At 38.2% G+C, this 20,520-nt stretch overlaps 1 protein-coding gene across 5 annotated transcripts in view; it reads right to left on the reverse strand.

The window, feature by feature from the left end:
* The window catches only part of HIVEP2 (HIVEP zinc finger 2), a 196,225-nt gene that overhangs the window by 66,792 nt on the left and 108,913 nt on the right, over positions 1 to 20,520 (reverse strand). For all 5 annotated transcript variants that reach the window (XM_059400848.1, XM_059400850.1, XM_059400846.1 and 2 more), the window contains exon 2: positions 18,064 to 18,176. The gene's annotated coding sequence lies outside the window, so the exon portion shown is untranslated. The remainder of the gene's footprint in view (positions 1 to 18,063; positions 18,177 to 20,520) is intronic.

Genomic DNA, 20,520 nt, shown 5'->3' on the forward strand with positions numbered 1-20,520 from the left:
AATTAGAAAATCAAGTGCCCTTTTTCTATTTTTTTTCACTTTCCTTCTCCCTCATCATCTTAGTTTGAGCTATACCATCTGTCCCAACACATCAAGTAATGTACTGGGCATGTCTGGCAAAAACGAGTGGAACAGTACACCTCCTAACCCCAAGCATGCAAGCAGTGAGCATCTATAAAAGTGGTACCAATGGAATCTGGCCATTTGGGGATAACTGGTTATGGCAAGCTAACTTCTCAGCCAGCACTCAGATTTGCAGACGTTTGACTAGTTGGCAAAATATCAACTAGTATTCAAGAAGAGAAACACTAACAAACTTTATTTTTCAAAACACAAGAATTCAGATATAAATTCTCCAAGACGTTGATATTTGTCAATGTCACTGACAAGAAGTCTTCAAAAGCAAACATCAGAGCACTGTCATTGTCCTTGACAGGGAGACAAAGTCAACCCAGATCTAGCATTCTGCAACACTACTAAACTTTTTGAGTATGAGCCTGTTTTTTCTTTCTCCATATCGCCTGATCACACACAAAGCAAGGGAGTGAAGCCCAAGAGACTATGAACCAAATGACACGGTACCTTTCGGAGCAAGCTCCAAGAGACTAAAAGAGTTCCTTCTAGGACTGCATCATAATAACCCAAAGGCTGTCTTCACCCCAAATGTGTAAATTCCTAGTCTAACCCCAAACAAAGGAAAATAGAGATTGGACAACAGTGGTGCCTGGCATTGATGTAACAGCTGGATGTGTAGCACCGTGGCCCAGATCATGAACAATATCTCCTTCAAATTCCACCTCTAATACTTAATAGACACATAAATAACTTCTGGCAAGTTACCTACCCTTTCTGTGCCTTAGTTTTCCCATCTGTAATATGTGGTTAATAATAACACTAAAATCCTTAACAGGATTATACAGTGCTTAGAAATGGCACTGACAAGTAAAATCTAAGAATTAGTTATGAATTCTACATTTTTCTGCTGATATTTCAGGCATGTGTTAGTCTAAAATAAAGACGAAAGAATCTGACAAGGTTTCTTAAATTAATTTAAGAGCGCCCAGGGGCTTGGCTGAAAGATTCCCCCTGCTATTACGGGGCTATCAATACTACCTAAAATTCCACCATTAAAACTGGGCCAAGCAACCAGGGTTAAATTTTCTATTCTTTCTGCTGACCCCCTCAGGTATCTTAGGGTAACATGCTTTGTGATGCTTTGGGAGCAAGTGCTGCTGGAGATAACCACCTCTCACCACCACCACCACCACCAGCCGGCTTGGAAAGGAGAGGTGGGAGGAAGAACACCACAGGTTAGGGAAGTGCAAACAAAAGGACACTGAGTTGGCTTTCACCATAATCAAAGGGTTCGCTGAATAAAACAAAGGAGCTAATTCCCTGGCACTGAGATCAGGATTGAGGTGCCAGGAGGCCACATGGTCCAGGAAGGATACCTCTTGTAATTCCTGTTGTACCGTGTGACCTTAAATAACTCACTACACTCTCCAAGTCTTGATCTTCCATAGAGAACTATGGGATCTCATTCATATATATTGAAGTTTCTCAAACTTCTTGCTGCCATGAGCCCCTTTGACAGTCTGACCACAGCCTGTGGATCCCTCCTAGCATAATGTTCTAACTGCATAAAATTAAATACAGAAGATTATAAAGGAAATGATTATAATGACATACAACAATCTCAAAAAATTTTAAAACAAATTTGTTGACAGTAATATATATGATTCTTTATTGGAAACTAGAAACAAGATATAAAGCAAGATAATATCCACCGTAATTTTGAGTAGTCATAATCACAAAGATACTTTGAGATGTTAGCCACAAAAGGGATGATGTGAGACTACCTGTTATTTCTACTGGAGACAAAGGCACAGAAATTGCTAAAACTACTGTTTTGTCTATTGCCTAATTAATAATGGAGGGAGTGCTGAAGTTCAGTGAGAGGTTAGTGAAAATAAAATTAGAATTTTTTTTCTAAATCAAATTCTCAGATCCTCTGAATTCTATTTGCAGCTAAGATCCCCACTGTAAGTAAATAATAAATCTATTTACAATTCTAGGGATCTAGGATCAATGATTCAATTGTGTCCCCCCTCTCTCCACAAAGAGTCTTCACAAAGGAAAGGAACTCTCTTCTCCTTTCCAGATAGGTGGAGGGAAACAGACCTACAGGATGGAAGTATCTTTCTTCATCCTTATCCAAGAAGGACTTGGAAATGAATTACCCAAACACTCCAAGGACCTCTCACCCTTTGGCGTATACAGATGAAAGGGCATCAATACCAATTAACCACAGCTCTCATTTCAGCCCCAACTGCTCACACAGGACCTCCAGGCCCCCTGAGAAGTCCCAGCCAAGTATTTGTATAATGCCAGCAAGGGAGACTTACAAGAACCCACAGGTAGCCTGCTAGTCAGTCACACCACCACCATTTGCCATTTCTTCCTTCCTGTACCAGCTCCCCCTACTGTCCTCCTCAAGAAACCCCTCTGCTGCCACTGTAGATGGTGCCCCTCTTCAGCATGCCAGTGGTCAGGCATCCCACAGCGAGGCAGGAGGAGTTCTTGCCTTGGGTCCCACACTTTAGAAGGTTCACAAAAACACACAAAAGAAATGTATTGAGGGCCGCCTGGATGGCTCAATCGGTTAAGCATCTGACTATTAATTTTAGGTCAGGTCTTGATCTCAGGGTCAAGGGTTCAAGTCCCACAGTGAGCTCCACAGTGGGCATGCAGCCTACTTAAAAGAAAAAAGAAAAAAAAAAAGAAAGAAAAGAAACGTATTGAAAAGTACATGTGCAACTCTGTCACCAGCGTCCAAATGTCCTGCAGCCCTAAATGTCCTAGCTCCTGACTGTTGCTGCTTAGGTGCCAGGGCAATGTTTCTCTGCATCTGGTGAGCCATCTCATTGCCCCAATCAAAAACTGAGTCTGAATGCCCTGAAGGTTTGTGGGTTGTGACACTGCAGAGTGTGGACTTACACCATTTCAAAAGCAGAAAAAATGTGAGCAGCATTAATACTTGAGTACTTGAGTAAAAGAAAACACGGAGTGCCTAGCCATTGTTTTTAAATGGCGCAAAGGCAACAGATTCCTCTATACAAAGGACTACCAGGCGTGCCATTTCTTGCTTCTCTTAGTGCTCTGATCCATAGTTTTAGAAATCTCAGTGCATTAAGTGCAGCACTTGGAAAAATTATACATGGTGCCCAAAGAACATTTTACAAGTAAACAATTCTCACTTTTAAATTTGTGATGATGTAAAGTGCATGAATCACATTAATTCTTTACATTAGCAACTGAACAAACATTGAACACTAATCCATATATACTTCCATTCAGTGGTTAAGAAGATAATTACAAGGGTGCCTGGGTAGCTCAGTAGCTTAAAGCCTCTGCCTTCGGCTCGGGTCATGGTCTCAGGGTCCTCGGACCGAGGTCCTGCATTGTGCTCTCTGCTCAGCGGGGAGCCTGCTTCCCCCCCTCACCCCACCTGCCTCTGCCTACGTGTGATCTCTGTCTGTCAAATGGATAAAATAAAATCTTAAAAAAAAAAAAAGATAATTATATTGCCAAAAAAGTTAAAAAACTTTATTTCAATAATTTTGGATTTAAAATATTTTATACATTCATTATAATATGGACTTCCTTTTGATTTTAAAGTTATTGTGGATATTAAATTAAAAAATAGCTTTTTGAAAATGTTTAGCTTTTGAATTTGTACTTCCTCTCTCTATATTATTAATGAAAATATATTGATGCTTTATATACTTTGAATACAATTAACATTTTATATTTAAATCTCTTAGGTCATTGAGAATGAAAACGAGTAAAAAAAACAGCAATAGAAAATCTAAAAGCATCATTCTGCTTAAATTTTTTAAGCTGGAAACAATGCAAGTAAGCAGACTTTTATCAAGCATGACCCACATAAAATTCACTAACAGGACATGACAAATTATTTAATGATCATTCAATTACTGTTCAAAACAACAAAAGTGAGCCCAAAAAGTATTCTCATCAAGCCACAACATGACCATCTTCTTCCTTATAAAGACTATCACTGATCAGGTTAAGAAGACTATCTGTGGGCCTCCAGTTGAACTCTTGCCCTGAAGGTCCCAGAAGTATTGGCGCCAAAGCCAAATCCCGAGTTGTGTGCTCTTAAGGTCCAAACCAAGTGTGGCTTCTAACCAGTTCTCCCTCAAAACTGCCATGGAAGCAGCTCCGTCAGGTTTTTGCCTCCACTCTTCTTTAGAATCTCTCCGAGATTACTGGGTAACGTGATGGCTGATCCGGTCCAAGGAGCTAGGGAGGTAACAGCACCCTTCACTGCCCCTCTCAGATATCCTCCGCCCCGTCTCAGCCAGATATAAAACCACAGTTAAATACCACTGAGTGAAAACACATACCAGACGTGAGAGAGGAGGGGATTGTACAGTTTGAGTCTGAGGAATTCCATACTGGTGTAAAGAAAACCATTTACCTAGTGTACCTTCTTTCCTCTTTCCTCTGTCTTTTCTCCCTGCCTCCAAGGCTCTTGGCTGACCTGTACTCCACCATCTCCACACACCCACCCCCCGCCCCGTGCATTTCCCTACCAGACTACTCAAACTAAGGTCTCGTAGGAGGAAGAATGGCAGTGAAGGCCAAAGAGAATGAAGCGGGCCTTTTACATTTTTGTTGATTATCCAGTTCTGAAACTTGGAGAATAAATATCGCAGCAAGTTTTTTCCAACAACTTACATGAACACAATGAGCGTTTTGAGTAGAGTTGTCCCTTTGTACTTGGAAGTTTAGAGGAAGGACGTTTCCTAGACATCTGGATTAAGGGACTGGGTCCTACAATAATCCAGATCAACTTTTGTTTAAAGATCTGTATAAAGTCTTGATTTTCAGGTTTTAAACAAAGAAAGAATTTTAGAGGTTTTGCAGATATATAGAGAAATCTCATTATATATGTATGTGTATATATATATAAAATACATATATAATAATAATATTTATATAAAATCAGGAAGGTGGGTACTGGGATAGGGGAGAGCTGAGCTACTTGCTCAAGGTCTGTCGACTATTCTCTGAGATTCAGGACAAGAACCTGAGTGGCTTCCTGATATTTCAACCAATGTCCTCTCCAGTTAATCACTACTTCCTCCCCCCAACAGTGAACTACCATGTAATGTTCATATGTGGCCAAATAATATTGGCATTCTTCAATTCAGAAATCACTTATGAAGGCTTTGATAATGTTAGAAAATAAAACTTAGAAATCATTTAGTTATTAAATCATCCTTCTTATAAGTTATTCTACATATTATTATTAAATGTAGAAATGCAAGATCTAATTATAATAGACATTACAGAAAGTACACAGAACATATCCAAACTTAATTCTCTAAGATATTCACAGAGGATTTAAGTGATAATGTTATTGTGAGTAAAAAGATTTAAAAATGTGTTCTTCAGAAAATGTTAACTAATTGCATCTGTTCTGAAGAATCATTCACAGTGCCAATGTTAACATGGAAATTATTTTAATTTAAATTTCTATCAGTTTTCCAAAATGCATCAAACATGTACATGTAGGATAGGGTACATTAAAGATAATAAGGGATAATAAATCTAGCAATATTTAAAATAAAATGATATTTCAAATAAATGACATTATCTTCATTCACTGGCCCACTTCTATATTTTAAGCAAAATCCTAAGTAGACAGATATTATATCCCATTTGCTATACAGGCCAATCATGCTGCTTCCAAGAAAAAAATAAAAAATAGCTGATTTAAAAGTTGCTTTTCAATATCTGAAACTAGCTCTTTAAAACCAAACGTGTCTTATTATAAAATCTTTACCTTAGGAGAACTTTCCATTAGGTAAGTTTAAATGGTTTAAAAATAAAATCTTATATGAGGAGCTCTGAATAGCTCTACTTTTACTGTAACTAGTGGAAAAGTTATAGATAAGTAACCAAAGTATTTTAAGTCTTGTTCTTGCCAGCTGGTAAAGGTTCACAACATGTAAATTGAAAAGCACACATATAGTTCTTGATGTTTTGAAAGGACTGAATCTTTTTGACCTGTAAATGATCAAAGGGAATTTCATAATTAATCATTTATCAGATTGATGCTGTTATATATTTCCTGATTAGACAGCAATTTTCCATGCATATATAATACACTTAAATTTCCATGTTGGTCAGGCCCCCTCACTAGTACTATATTTCCCAGTAAAAACCCATTAGTTTATCTTGCATTTATCAGAATCAAAAATATAATCATTGGTCAACTTCCTTCCATTCCTATTCTGGATGAATGAATGAATGGATGAATTAATGAATGAATGAATGAATGGATGAGTAAATGAATATATTAACTATATACACACATCAGAGTAGTTTTTGTCTTCTCCGTGGCTACAGATACAAGGATTAAGAAAATATATATGGTTTAGAAAATAATACAGGCACAAATGCAACCCATTTAAAAAATAATACCAAAGTGAAATTAACTTATTTTTTCTCTCTAGAATTAAAAAAGTCCACATAAACGTTTTATCCTTGTCAAATAAATACTTCCAAACTTAGGTTAGGGCAGTCTTAAACTATGCATAATAAGATTTCATATTAACATACTTTAACTAAAATATTTTAGAAAGTCTATAAATATATGTTAATATGTTCATCAACTCCCCAAGCTTAAAATTTACATTTTGACAGAATGAAAACTGTTGCCATTTATAATGAAAATTACTGTCATTTATGCACATATTATGTTTTATATGCTTTGAAAACAAAAGAATTTGAGATTGAGAGTTCTGTGATGAAGATTCTATAGGTTTCTTATTTCAACTTGAATTTTAACTATTTAAAATAGAGGTGAACATGGTGGCATGTTACACTCACCCAAATATTCATGAATGTGCATTGCAAAACCATTAGGGGTATGAACTGAAGGCCCTGTCTTCGCATACCGTATTACCACTCTGACATGACAACACACTAAATCCTGTGAGACAGAAACCTGTGAGCCACATCATCACAAAAAAAGTAGAAAGTCATAAAAATGAAGCAAGGAGACATAATAAATAAGAGTAAAAAAGAAAGTATTAGCTGGCAAGGGACATATCCCTGCACTCTCAGATTTACTGTGCCCTGGGAGACGAGCCTGACTCAGTCACCGTTCCTTCTCACTCCCAAGTTCGATGGCCAGCTGAAAAAATCTTGACAGTGCTTGCAAAGGCAGAATATGTCCCTACATTTGGGAAATTCCCTGAGGATATTTAGGCTTTTTACATGTATGCACAAAGAAACAAATATCTATGTTAAGGCTTCTGCAAGATAGGGGGAAAAGCAGCCAGATAAAATACCTTGTCCATTCAATTCTTAAGGAAAAAGAATCCCACAGCTGTAATAGGTAAAGTATGACAAGAACGCATGGCAATTTCTTCAGAAGCTCTGAGGAGTTTCACTCCCATCAATCTAATAACTGGATTCCTGTATTCTAGCAGACTGAACACATAAGAAGGATGTATTTTATTTACAATGTTCTAATTCTCTTCTCTACTCAGCTGTATTTCCCAGCCCCCAGCCAGGAATACAAGAGGAATTCAGTAAATGTTTACTGAAGGAGTGATCAAAGGAGTGAACAGATGAATGGAAGAATGATTATAAACACACTCACATTTAATATACTTAACATGTACTATTACACATTTGTGGGGTTAAGGAGCAAATGCTTCTTGCTCTATTCTACTATTCCTTTTAATTTCCTTCTATTTCTTTAATTTTTTTTTTAAGATTTTAGTTATTTATTTGACAGAAAGAGAGAGAGAGAGAGCACAAGCAGGGGGAACAGCAGGCAGAGAAAGAAGCAGGCTCCCCACTGAGCAAGGAGCCTGATGCAGGACTCGATCCCCATCACCTGAGCCGAAGGCAGATATTTAACTGACTGAGCCACCCAGGTGTCCCTTTCTATTCCTTTTAAATTGCAAGGTAGTCTGATATAATTTAAGATTCTTCTTTGTAACATGGACACCTCTGTGAAAGTTCTTTTATTTTGCCCAATTTGCTATAATAATGGATTTAAAACAAACACACCAAAAATCAACCAAATATAACTATGATATAAATGTCACCTTTTCTCCTTTAATATGCTATTCATCTTAGCAAGGCAACTTAAAATTTTTCTTTAAGTCTATTATTATTCCTAAATGTTAAACCGTCAGACGTATCCCTCCTGCCTCCTAGCAGATTCTGCACCCTTCACCTGTTTCCTCATGGTGAATGTATATTTTGTCTGTTTGTTGGCACACGAATATCCTTGAGGACAGGAAAAGAAGTGGTGTGTGCGTGTGTGTATGTGTGTGCATGCGCACACGGGCACGCACTTCCCTGGATTGTTCTCATGGAAATCTCCCATGTGGGAAAAGGGCCAAGGAGAGCCTGAGGACTTCCCTGACCCTGAGCCAAGGGTGTGGTAAATGTACTCACCATAACCAGTTGGTGCTTAAAGGGAAGGAGTGGGAAGGAGGAAGGGGAAAGCTGGTAATAAGTGTTGAAATCTTTTACCTGTGAGACAATAATCTAAGAATCTAACATTTTTGCAATATTCAAATATTTTGTGAAGACTTCTCAGGGCTAACATAGTCTCAGGGTGATACCTTTAACCCAGCCAGAGCACTAAGATCAACCACGGTTTATATAAACTTGACCCATTAAGGAGGAATCACTGAAGGAAGTTCAGCTTTTTCTTTCACTGACATAGTTTAATTATATCCTCAAGATTAAGTTGTAACTTTTAGGATGTTTCCACCCCTACCCTAAGGAAATCCCTTCAAAAACCACCCATGATCTTTAAACTGGAGAAGACAGTGACCCTTTCTTAGATCAGAACACTGGTGACAACTCTGCAGCACTTGATACTGTTAGACATACCTTCCTTAAATATTGAGTTCCCAGCTCAAAATCAGACACACATAGACAATAAGTAAAAGCTCTTCTTATGAAGTTCCTTCCCCCTTAGCTTCTTTGATATTTGCCTGTCTTGATGTCCAGCTACAATTCTGATAGCTAAAATACCTTGGAATCTATCCTCTATCTGATTTTCCAGGCCCAGATGAAGCATCTTCTCCCCTGTATGCTTCTCATTTTTCCCGTGTCAAAATTAATACCTCTCTCCTTTGAGTTCTCATAGCCCTTTCTTCTACTCCTGCTATGACAATGATCATTATCTCCTTTGGATTTTAGTTAACTGAAGACGTATTTTATAAGCACACCTAAGTTCTCAGCTACATGGGAAAAAGACCACACTTGTTTCGTCAGTACACACCTCTAGCACAATGTTTTGCACATGCCTGGATTTCCATAAATATTAGTGGGATTCAAGAGTCTACTGAAGTTGTTGAACGGAACAGAATCTTTAACTTCTTGTTTCCCACCCCTTCATTGCCCATCACAAGCCAAAACCTGCAGATAATTTAATCCCCTCTGTCCCCACCTGTGTATTCCTATTTCATCCAGCCCAGTTTAGAACCCAATAACCTCTCATGGAGACTATCCCAATAGCTCCTAACTTCTCTACCTCCAAGTCTTCTACCCCTTACTTATAAAGTGAAGTAAGGTATATTGCCAAAATGTAATCCAACCATGTTACTCCTCGACTCAAAAATGGGTAAAGGTTCTCTGATGTCTACCGGACGAATCTGCTAACTGCACACTGAAGGCCCTCTACACGCCGGATCTCTTGACATCATTCTTTCTGTTTCTTCCATGTCTCCTCCTCACTCAGCGAACACAGCATGTTAGTTTCCACTTCATGAGGACACCCATACCATCCACCTGTTTCTTTGCCTATGTGGATATAATTCTCTCCACCTGTCAAAACATTACCCATCATGAAGCCTTCCTCAGGAAAGACTTCCTGATCCCTAAGCCCTCAAGAAAGTGTGTATGATTTCCTCCTCTGAATGGGCAACATGTTTTACTTACACATCTCTGGGGATGCTAGTTAAGCTTTCTTTTATCCAAGTCAGGTAAAAACAGTCTCATCTCTCTTTTAGATTTGATAAGCAAAGGAAAGGCTAAAATGCAGACTTCCTCCTCGTTTTATTCCTCTAACCACCAGAACACTAAATTGCATATGGCAGAAATGTCATAAATATTCATTGAATTTAACCTAAACTGAAGCTTTTACAAATAGCCAAAAAAGCTCAGGTTCCATGTAAGAAGGATGGGGGCCAAAGCCAAGTTAGTGCTGGCATCTGTGATGATTGGTGTTCTCAAAATTTCCACTTAAGGCTGATGACAGAATTAAGCTCTGCTACAGTCAATGAATAATTTATTTGTGCACAAAACATTCTGTTAATGGAAATCTTTTTATGGCTCAAGATCTAAAATATATTTACTGCCCTATAGTTATTAAATGTTTGCTTTAATCATTAGTACACAAGGTAATGACAAATGATAATTACAGGATCATTATATGCTCTTAAACTGATTTAATCAACAGCATCTCTTCTGAAATTCAAAAACTCAGTGGATGGGAATGGGGGTGGACTACAATGGAACCCGCCAACTCACTGCCACCATTAAATTTAAGAACCTAAAGATTTTGTTGTTAGAAACACCACCAATTGAGAGAATAACTTTAGATTCAAACAGCTAATACATTTTTTAAAAATTTTAATGCTGAAGTAAAAATCCCATTGCTTCCCTGATGCGGACTGCTCCAACTGAATAAATCATAGCAAAAGAGCAGTTCATGTGTTTGCGCATTCCCTAGATTTCCCAGCCTGCCAAAAAATGTTCCTTTGCTGTGCTATTTCAGCAAGTCGTGAGATGACAATGATTATGCTCCTCAAAAGGAAAAGATAGCTATTTTTCCCATTTTTATTTTTGGATGCTGAAAGGCACACTTCTGGCTGCTGTGAGTACTCTGACAAGTACACATGTTCCTGAGGAGGTGAATTTGTGGGGGATTTTGGCAGGAGTAAGGTTGAGAAAACCTAAAACTATCCTAAGCTCTTGGGAAATATTTAAGGACAGCAACAAGAGGAAGAAGACTCAGGTGTTCCAGTGAATTCCTGTTTCCAACTATCAACCCTCATGGAGAAAGAAAAGCCATGTAGTATAATATAGGCTTTTTATCTACTTTTATCTCAAATTCAACTAGTTTACAATCGAGTTCATCACCCTATGACTGAAACCAGTTTCTCTCTTTACTTCTCTTTTCCTATTAAAAGTAACATTCAAACTCCCAGGCTCAAAGCCTCGTGTCCTCATTGACAGCTTCCTTCTGCTCCCCTACCCCCATATTGCACAGATACAAATGCACATGTACACACACACACACACACACATACCCACACAACCACCTACACCCAATCAGGCAGCCCTACGCTGACTTCCTGCATCCCCTCCCTTACATTATCTGTGTCCCGTCAATCCTTATTGCTGCTCCTCCAGTTTCGGCCCTCCACACCTGCCTGAGATCCCACTGCACAAAACCAGACTAGAAGGTACTCTGGGTCCAACTGGCAAATTCCCAAAAGACAGGTTTAAGTACAGTATCCTCCGGTATATGGAATCTAGGAATAATGAACAGAGGCCGTGACCTGTGCAAGTATCAGAAGAGTCTTAAGGAAAACAATTGGAGCAGAAAGTAGCCACAAGGGTACCATAATGCATGCATACCTGACAAGTGGGAAATTGAGGAAGAGATTGGAGCAATGAAGTCAGAAAGAATCTCCTGAACCCTCCGTTCAAGGGTTCACTGAAGTTTTCTAAAAGTACCTCTGTCTGTGATGGAAGCGTGGGAGGAGAGGTAAAAGGCACCCCATCAACTGACAGCTCTTGTGCAAACTCGTGTAAGTGCCTCTTAAGTGCCTTCTGTGCTTTTAGGGACTCCTGCACCTACACACCCCACCTTACCCTCACCACTACCCCTGCATCGACCCTCACCACTACCCCCAACCCACCCTCACCACTACCCCTGCACCCCACCCTGACCACTACCCCCAACCCACCCTCACTACCCCTGTACTCCACCCTCACCACTACCCCCAAACTGCCCTCACCACTATCCCCTGCGCCCACACTCATTACTACCCCCTGACACCCTCACCACTACCCCTGCACCCCACCCTCACCACTACCTCCAACCCACCCTCACCACTACCCCCCTGCACCCTCCTTCACCACTATCCCCCCTACCTCACCACTACCCCTGCACCCCACCCTCTCCTAGGAAGCCTTCACTTCAGAGGCCATGTTTTATTTTATCTCATTACATCTTTTCAGAGGTCAATTGTTTTTGTTCCCATGGCCAAGACAAGGACAATAAAATGTCCTTGTCAGGGGAATAAAGGGGTTTTTGTTTTATTTGTGGGGGAGAATACTGTTGTTACTCTATATAGAGATTTCTTTGCATTCAAAAAGATCATTAGAAAAACACAAAATTTATTCTTACTGCTCTGCTCTGGGTATTTAATAAGTAGCAGACATGCTGACTCATCTCACTAATATGATTAAAATTCAATATGCACCCAGGTATAAATTTGCAGTCCCCAAAATGAACTTTAAAAAGAAAACTCATAGCCAAATATTTTTATTGAATTAAACAAATATTTATTGAATATCTACTATTTTTTTCAATCACCATTTTCAAGGCTGAAGAGGACACCCACAAAATAGACACAAGACCTCAAGCAGCTTATAGGGTAGCATGTGAGAGAAAAATTTCACACAAATCACTTTAATATAAAGCACAAAAATCCATACAAAAAGTAACATTAGAGAAGTAAAAATTGTTAAGGGGATTCAGAGGGAAACGGTAAAACATGAAGATGAATCATACTAAAAAAAATAGCTAACCAGTTTCTCAAATCAGTAAAGTACAATTAACGAAAAAATAATAACGCAAATAATAGATGAGGTTGAAAACTCAAAGTTAATTTGTCTTTAGACAATTCATGGATGAGAAGTCAATGTGAGATCAGGTTCATAAATAAAGATCTCTAAGTGGGTTCTTTTGGCCAATATCCACTTCAGCAATTTATTACGAAAACTACCCAAGAGAATCAGAATCTCAAAGGCTATTCTTCATCTATAGGGATGCTGCCTGGAGTCTGTGAGATTCTCAAAGCTGGGAGAGTGTCTGGGTGAACTAAACAGTTGTACCACCAAGGAAAGTAAAGGTACACTGCCTCCAATATTCCCTATCAGACCTGATTTTTCTCCCAAACTTCCATATAGCGTCTATTTCCTTATTTGATTCATACTGAACAGAATATAGTGACTGCATCAACAAAGCTCCAATGATTGAATACTGGGAGTCAGCCAGACCGGTGACCTGGCAGCTAGGGATACCCTATCTGAAGTGGCAGGAACCAGAGTTCAAATCTGCCTCTACCACTCAGTAGTGCTGCGACTTTGAGCAAATCACTCACTTGTAACCCCCTGAGCCTCCTTTTCCTCATACACAAAATAAAATGTGAGTGCTATGTACATAATAGTTATTGCCTAAAGTGAGATAACATAACATGGAAGCCATTTGTAAACTGTATAGCATTACACAAATGGTAATTCACGTCATCAGGGAAACAAGGAATATAATTACACTAAGTCCTGTTGCGTAGGTTGTATGTGGAGAATAAAAGATGAGAGGTTTATCCCTCACAACCACCCTTCAGTGCATGCTAAAGTCAGGAGGAAAGAAGGATAGGCAGAAAGGAATATTTTTTTTTAAATATTTTATTTATTTATTTGTCAGAGAGAGAGAGAGAGCAAGCATAGGCAGAGTGGCAAGCAGAGTCAGAGGGAGAGGCAGGCTCCCTGCGGAGCAAGGAACCCGATGTGGGACTCCATCCCAGGACACTGGGATCATGACCCGAGCCGAAGGTAGCTGCTTAACCAACTGAGCCACCAGGCGTCCCGGCAGAAAGGAATATTATGAGATGATATAAAAGCAAACTTCAGTCAGTTTTCTGACAACTAAAAAAACGCTCATGGACCAAATGTGCTTTGTTCATGCTGCTGATTTAATTAACGCTTGTTGACTGAATGATGAATACATGAAGGTGTCAGGAACCGAATGTGGGAATGAATGAAGGCATAGCCAAGAGAAATGCATGAACAAAGCAGGAGGTATCAGGTATGTGTCAAGAGCGAAAGAAATAATTTGGGAAAAATGAACCCATGTGGCCCAAGAAGCTAACAGTAATGGGCTCCATTCACACAGACTATAATGGCAGAAGAAACAGCAGCCCTGATAGAGACTGGTTCTAGGTTTCCTATCATTACAGTAATACTCATTCATAAATACTGACACCTTCTCCAGTTGTGTAAAAACATAAAGGACCCAAACAGAAGAGCTGCATGCATGCAAAAACTATAAAAATGACCCCACATGAAAGGAAACATTTTGAAGGCCACAACACATTGAAGCTCATAAGGTCTACTCTGAATTCTATGTTATAGCTAGAAAAATTATATCAAACCCATAGAGAGCAGAGAGTAAATCTAATTTGCAACATTACCAAATCTTTACAAAATCCGCTAAAACGTGTCCAAATAGAATGGATTAAAAGTTTCCTCAGTTTTATTTTCCCGATTTGTGTAACTAATGACATATATATTTGAATTATTTATTTAATTTATTTGAGTATTCTATTTTATTATTTATAAATTAAATTTGGATTTCAATAACTTCTGGCTCCAAAAATTACTAACTATAATGACTATGTAATTCTCAGCTAAGTAATTAACTGCTCTGAAACCCAATTTTCTCAAGTGAATATGGGACTCTTACTTTTTACTTTAAAGATTTTATTGATTTATTTGACAGAGAGAGAGAGAGAGAGATCACAGTAGGCAGGGAGAGAGAGAAGGGGAAGCAGGCTCTCTGATGAGCAGAGAACCCGATGTGGGGCTAGATCCCAGGAGCCTAAGATCATGACCTGAGCCAAAGGCAGAGGCTTAACCCACTGAGCTACCCAGGTGCCCCACTTACTTTTAACTTTAAAAAGTTTAAGTACCTGTAGCACAGAGCCCAACTCACAGAACATGTTAAGCATTTTCACCATCCTTCTTACCTTTCCTCAGCTTAAAGAAGAAATACCACTTACACAGTTCTTTTTTATTTTTTTAAGATTTCATCTGTTTATTTCAGAGAGAGAGAGAGAGAATGCACAAGCAGAGGGGAGGGCAAAAGGAGAGGCAGAAGCAGGCTCCCTGATGAGCAGGGAACCCAACGCAGGGCTTGATCCCAGAACCCTGAGATCATGACCTGAACAAAGGCAGATGTTTAACGGACTGAGCCACCCAAGCTCCCCACCATTTACATAATTCTTAAATAATTGCAACTGATGCAATGAAAGAATATAATTTTGAACACATTGTTAAAGGTCCATAGTCCACCTAATGGTCCAAAGTTCACCTACCTTAAAATGAATAATTTCAAGACAAATCAAGAGCACTGGCTACCCGAAAGAAAATGGCAACAAATGAGGAGCAATATTGTTGATAGAAAGATAAATTTTTTTTTACTATATGTTATAAAAAGTGATATAAGAGAAAGATCATCCTAATGGTGAGGGTTTTCCTTTCTTGGAAACTGCCTTCTATTTACTACCAATGTGGCGAGGGGAAATCAGGCAAATTTCTAAAATGTATTATTTGAAGAAAATATCCTCACTTGGACTAATGGGCAAAGCCAGGTTCACAGACAAAGTCAGGGAGAGACTGGTGATTATACACAACACAGACATCATAAAAAACCATACTAATTTCATATGAAGTGTTTCCTAACCAAAGCATTTGGTTTAATTGAGAAAATGTACCCATCTCAATGAGTTCTGTCACCAGTGACAGGCTAAAGAATCAGTCACATGATTAATAAAGTGCTAAGTACTGTTATGCTTAAATAATGACACACTAACATTACCACTACTAACTACCATTACCACTACTAACCATCCTCATAAACACTAATAGTTGTTGAGCTCCTACCACCTGCCAGGAGTTTAATCCTCACATAATCTTATGAATTTACTTTATCTCCCCCCCAAAAAACTATTATTTTAAAACACAGTGACTCCCAGTATGCTGACTTTGGAGCAAAGATTCCCAGAACACACATGTAATAAACAAGAAAAGCCAGCTGTACTCAATGTCCTGGCCAGGTGTATTCTCAGGCAGCACTCAGAGAGCATAACTTGCACAGTGTCCTAAACATCCCTTAAGGGGCGCCTGGGTGGCTCAGTGGGTTAAAGCCTCAGGTCAGCTCAGGTCATGATCCCAGGGTTCTGGGATCAAGCCCCGCATCGGGCTCTCTGCTCGGTGGGGAGCCTGCTTCCCCCTCTCTCTCTACCTACCTCTCTGCCTACTTGTGATCTCTGTCAAATAAATAAATAAAATCTTGAAAAAAAAATCCCTTAAGTTAGGTTCCATCAGCCAAAATTTAACTATAACACAATGGAGTACTTTGAGAATAACTGTAAAAGCCAAACTTGTGAGTACATGGAGAATTAAGTGAGGTAGACAAAAACATTTAGGTTAGTGGTGCTCAGTATTCATTATCATTTTCTAACATCTACTCCAGCTATTGAAGAATTAAAGTTTTGCTATAGAAACTGTCTTTTAATGTTTCTCTTCCTGAAGGGTTTTTTTTTTTTTTTATCTAACTGCTTTATATCCCTTTAATTATCTAATTTTATTTCTTTTTCTGAATGGCACCATATGCCCGTAACAATGTAAATTACTGGTCACAAATGAATCTTGGGCCATGAGCCTTACAGACAAAACGAAAAGATGTCCTGGGGTTTCCAAGCTTGGTATTTATTTCTGCACTCACGGAATACTCAAAAGCCACACTAACAAATCAAGTTCTAGGGCAGTTGTCTCAAGGGAGATCATTTCAGACAAACCTAAAGCAGTTGTTGGCATCATATGAATTATGCAACCATATCTCTGAAAAACCACCTGACCTCATCACATCTTAAGATGTTGATAGGTGAAGCAGATACTATTAGTTTGGTTTAAAAGTCTGCTCCCCAAATGATTAGCCACTTTCTCCTCTTATTAATTATCATCCATCAGGTTTTTAAATAGCTTCAGTTCATTCAAAGGAAAATTAAATAACAAGCTGTACAATTTAGAATTGTGCATAAAATTTAGAATTTCAGAAACTGAAATCTTGTGACTGGACTAGAAAAATAAATATTTTTCCAAATTTTCTGTTACTGTGTAAAGGGTTAATTAAAGCATGAGTTTGCCTGGATTTAAAAAAAAAAAAAAAAAAAAAGAAGATGAAGAAGAATTACCAAACCTTAAAATCAGTATCATTTAGAGTTCTGATGCCAAAAATCTGTTTGACAGAGCAGGCTTTACTATACTGACATTTTAGCAGTAGCCAAAGTCCTGTTCCCACTAAATTCAGTCTTGGCAGCACCAGTAATTTACTAAAAGCCTTAACTCATCTTGGTTAGGAGTTCTCTACCTCGAGAGCTTTCCACAAAACACAGTGCCACAAGGAAGTTGAATTGAGCAAGACTTAAAGGTTTCTATTCTTATCACATGAACCAAGCTTTATGTAAAATGAGAATGGCCTAAATAAAGAGAGATACTAATTTACTCAAAATCATTAGATTTTAGATTTATCTAAAATCATTAGATTTTAGATTTGCCTCTGATACAATACAGTACAATTATACATAAATATCTCACTAATGGTAAAATCTGATATTTTTACATTATTCCAAGATTTCAACAAGCAAATAAGTACTAAAATAGTAAATATAAGTATCTGGTCCCAAATTACAAATGACAACATTTTCTAATATTCTCATCTTTCTAATTGGTACATTCCCAGAAATATTGTAAACACTTACAAACATGTTCATTTAGATAGCATTCCAAACATCTTTCACAGGTAGTAAGAGCCTCAAATCATCACTGCCAAAATTTCACATAAAGCTTAATATTTTGCTTAAAAGATATTTCCAATAATTTTGAAATCAAACCATATAAAAAGCACTTGACTCAACTTACCCAGCAGTTGACTGTTAATGAATTGGTAAAAGAGTGTTCCAACCAAATCAGTTCACTTAATTTTTCAAGTGGATCTCATTACCATTGTCTTTTTAAAAATTCAAAGACTCCACCTAATGAGGAAAGGAAAACAAAAACAGTGTTTAAACCAGAGCAGCATCATGGCATCAATACATTAATAACACAGAAATCAAATCAAGGGATGCCTGGGTGGCTCAAGTTGGTTAAGCAGCTGCCTTCGGCTCAGGTCATGATTCCAACGTCCTGGGATCGAGTCTCACATCAGGCTCCTTGCTTGGTGGGGAAGCCTGCTTCTCCCTCTGCCCCTGCCTGCCATTCTGTCTGCCTGTGCTCACTCTTTCGCTCTCTCGCACAAATAAATAAATAAAATCTTAAAAAAAAAAAAAAGGAAAAAAGAAATCAAATCAAGATTCTTACTAAATCTTCTCCTAAGTTACTGTGCTTCTTAAGAGTATAAAACAACAAAAGCATCTGCTAACTAAACCAATCCAGTTTGGGGCAAAATGAATGTCCGAGCATAAAGAAAACAATAAAATGACACAGTCAATGTGAGAGCAGAAAAGTTTATTGTCAGTACTGATTGGCACACAGAAGCAAGGACTATATAATGACAGTTAGGATATGTAAAATTAGACGTGAGAAAAAGAGGCAACTGATTGCTTTAGAATTCAGTTCATTGGTTCTTATTAATTTACCAATGCAATGCAAATGTGTAGGCTGTAGTTCCTTAAAGCAGTGAAGTTCTAGTTCCATATAATCTCTGTTGAGGAATATAAACTAATACCTATAATCAGTCACTTGGAAAGAATTCACTGGAATGAATTTCAAAATCATCCTCAGAATGTTATACCTGGTCTCCCACAGAAAGTATTTATTCTACTAAAGACCCATAAACAGCTTGATTAGGTTTATAAATAATATCAGTTAATTCCATTCATTTTACCACGTTTTCTACCACCTTATACCTTTTCTAAAGCCCAAATATTAAATTACTATCTCAGCTTCAAGAGAAAGTTTGAGAGAAAGCAAGCTATATCTCATCTGATGAGAGCCTAAAATAAACGGAGGTTGGAGGGCCAAGCAGAAGAGTAAGATACAGAGTTGGCTGGCGGCCAGCTACTCCCAAATCAAGTCTCCTGGGGTGGATTTAGTGTGTTTTAAAGTCCCAGAACATCAAACCCAACCACAGTCAAGTGAAAAATCAAAAACCTATCCCAAAGCCAGAAATACATGATTTTTATCATGCAATTTGGAATTAGCCACATATGGCCACATATGGCCTCTCCACTCTAATCCCAACACACATAGTAGTAAAAATTAATTTAACTAACCTCAGTATTTTTTAAAACGTTGAAATGATTTGCTATCCACTATTAGAAGGTAGATGCTCAAAACAAAAACAAAAACAAAAATTCCTAACAATGGAGAAGACAAACAGCAATAATTATACACACTAAGTAGAAATCCACAGTAGTCATGGGAAATACATTTTCACTTCCAAGACAATCTAATGTCTAGAGTCTAGGCTTGACTGCTATTCAGGAAATAGTTATCTAAAAAACTCATGTGGATATGGTCTCCAAAGACTTCTTCATTCACAGAGACAAATAATCTTAATTATTAGTCTAGGGTTCTTGCCATAAATACAGCAAAACAAAAGTTCAAATGGTTTGGTTATTTTAAATTATTCTGGATCAACAAATATAAGCACCTACAGGAGTTTCAAAACGGTACAACACATCCATTTTTCACACTTGGATATCTAGAGCTGTGAAAATATTTATGTACTTTTCTAGGACTTGGATAAAAGTTGCAAAGGCCCTTTCAAATAACGTTTGGAACTTAGCTTTATAATACTGCCTCTGAACTACTGCTGTGATGGTTTTGCGCTAGTACAGGGTTTCACAACATATCCTTCTGTTGGTCACTTTCTGAGGAAAAGTGAGGGCACTTCCTGTCGGAATGGCTCACAGATTGGCTTGAAGATTCTTAAGAATCCTTTTCTTGCTGATTTGTCAATGAATAATGTGAAACTGACCTATACAAAAGTTTAGATCTACCATCCCTCTTCCTATGCTTGTTTATTTCTTAGAGCACTGCTTTCTTAAAGTATGTAGTTCTTGCCTCATAAAAGGACTTAGTACTTGCGTGGGGCCAGTCATTAAGCCAGAATCTCAGAAGGTCTTTCATCTAGAATATAGCAAGTATGTTTTCGTTCCAATCTTACTACGCTTATCTGAGTGGCCAGTGATTTCAAATTACTTAGGAATTTTTCAGTGGTGGTATGGACACCTCACATCAAACCTCAAAAGCAGAAAGTACAAAATATATTAGTCATCTGTATGGATGATTCAGTAAAATGATTGCTCCTAATTAGCAAAGAAGATACAGATCTGTTGCCTACATAGCAGGTATGCCTCATGTGTACAAACCACA

The sequence above is a fragment of the Mustela nigripes genome, chromosome 5, assembly GCF_022355385.1.
Source record: "Mustela nigripes isolate SB6536 chromosome 5, MUSNIG.SB6536, whole genome shotgun sequence".
NCBI classification, from domain to species: domain Eukaryota; kingdom Metazoa; phylum Chordata; class Mammalia; order Carnivora; family Mustelidae; genus Mustela; species Mustela nigripes.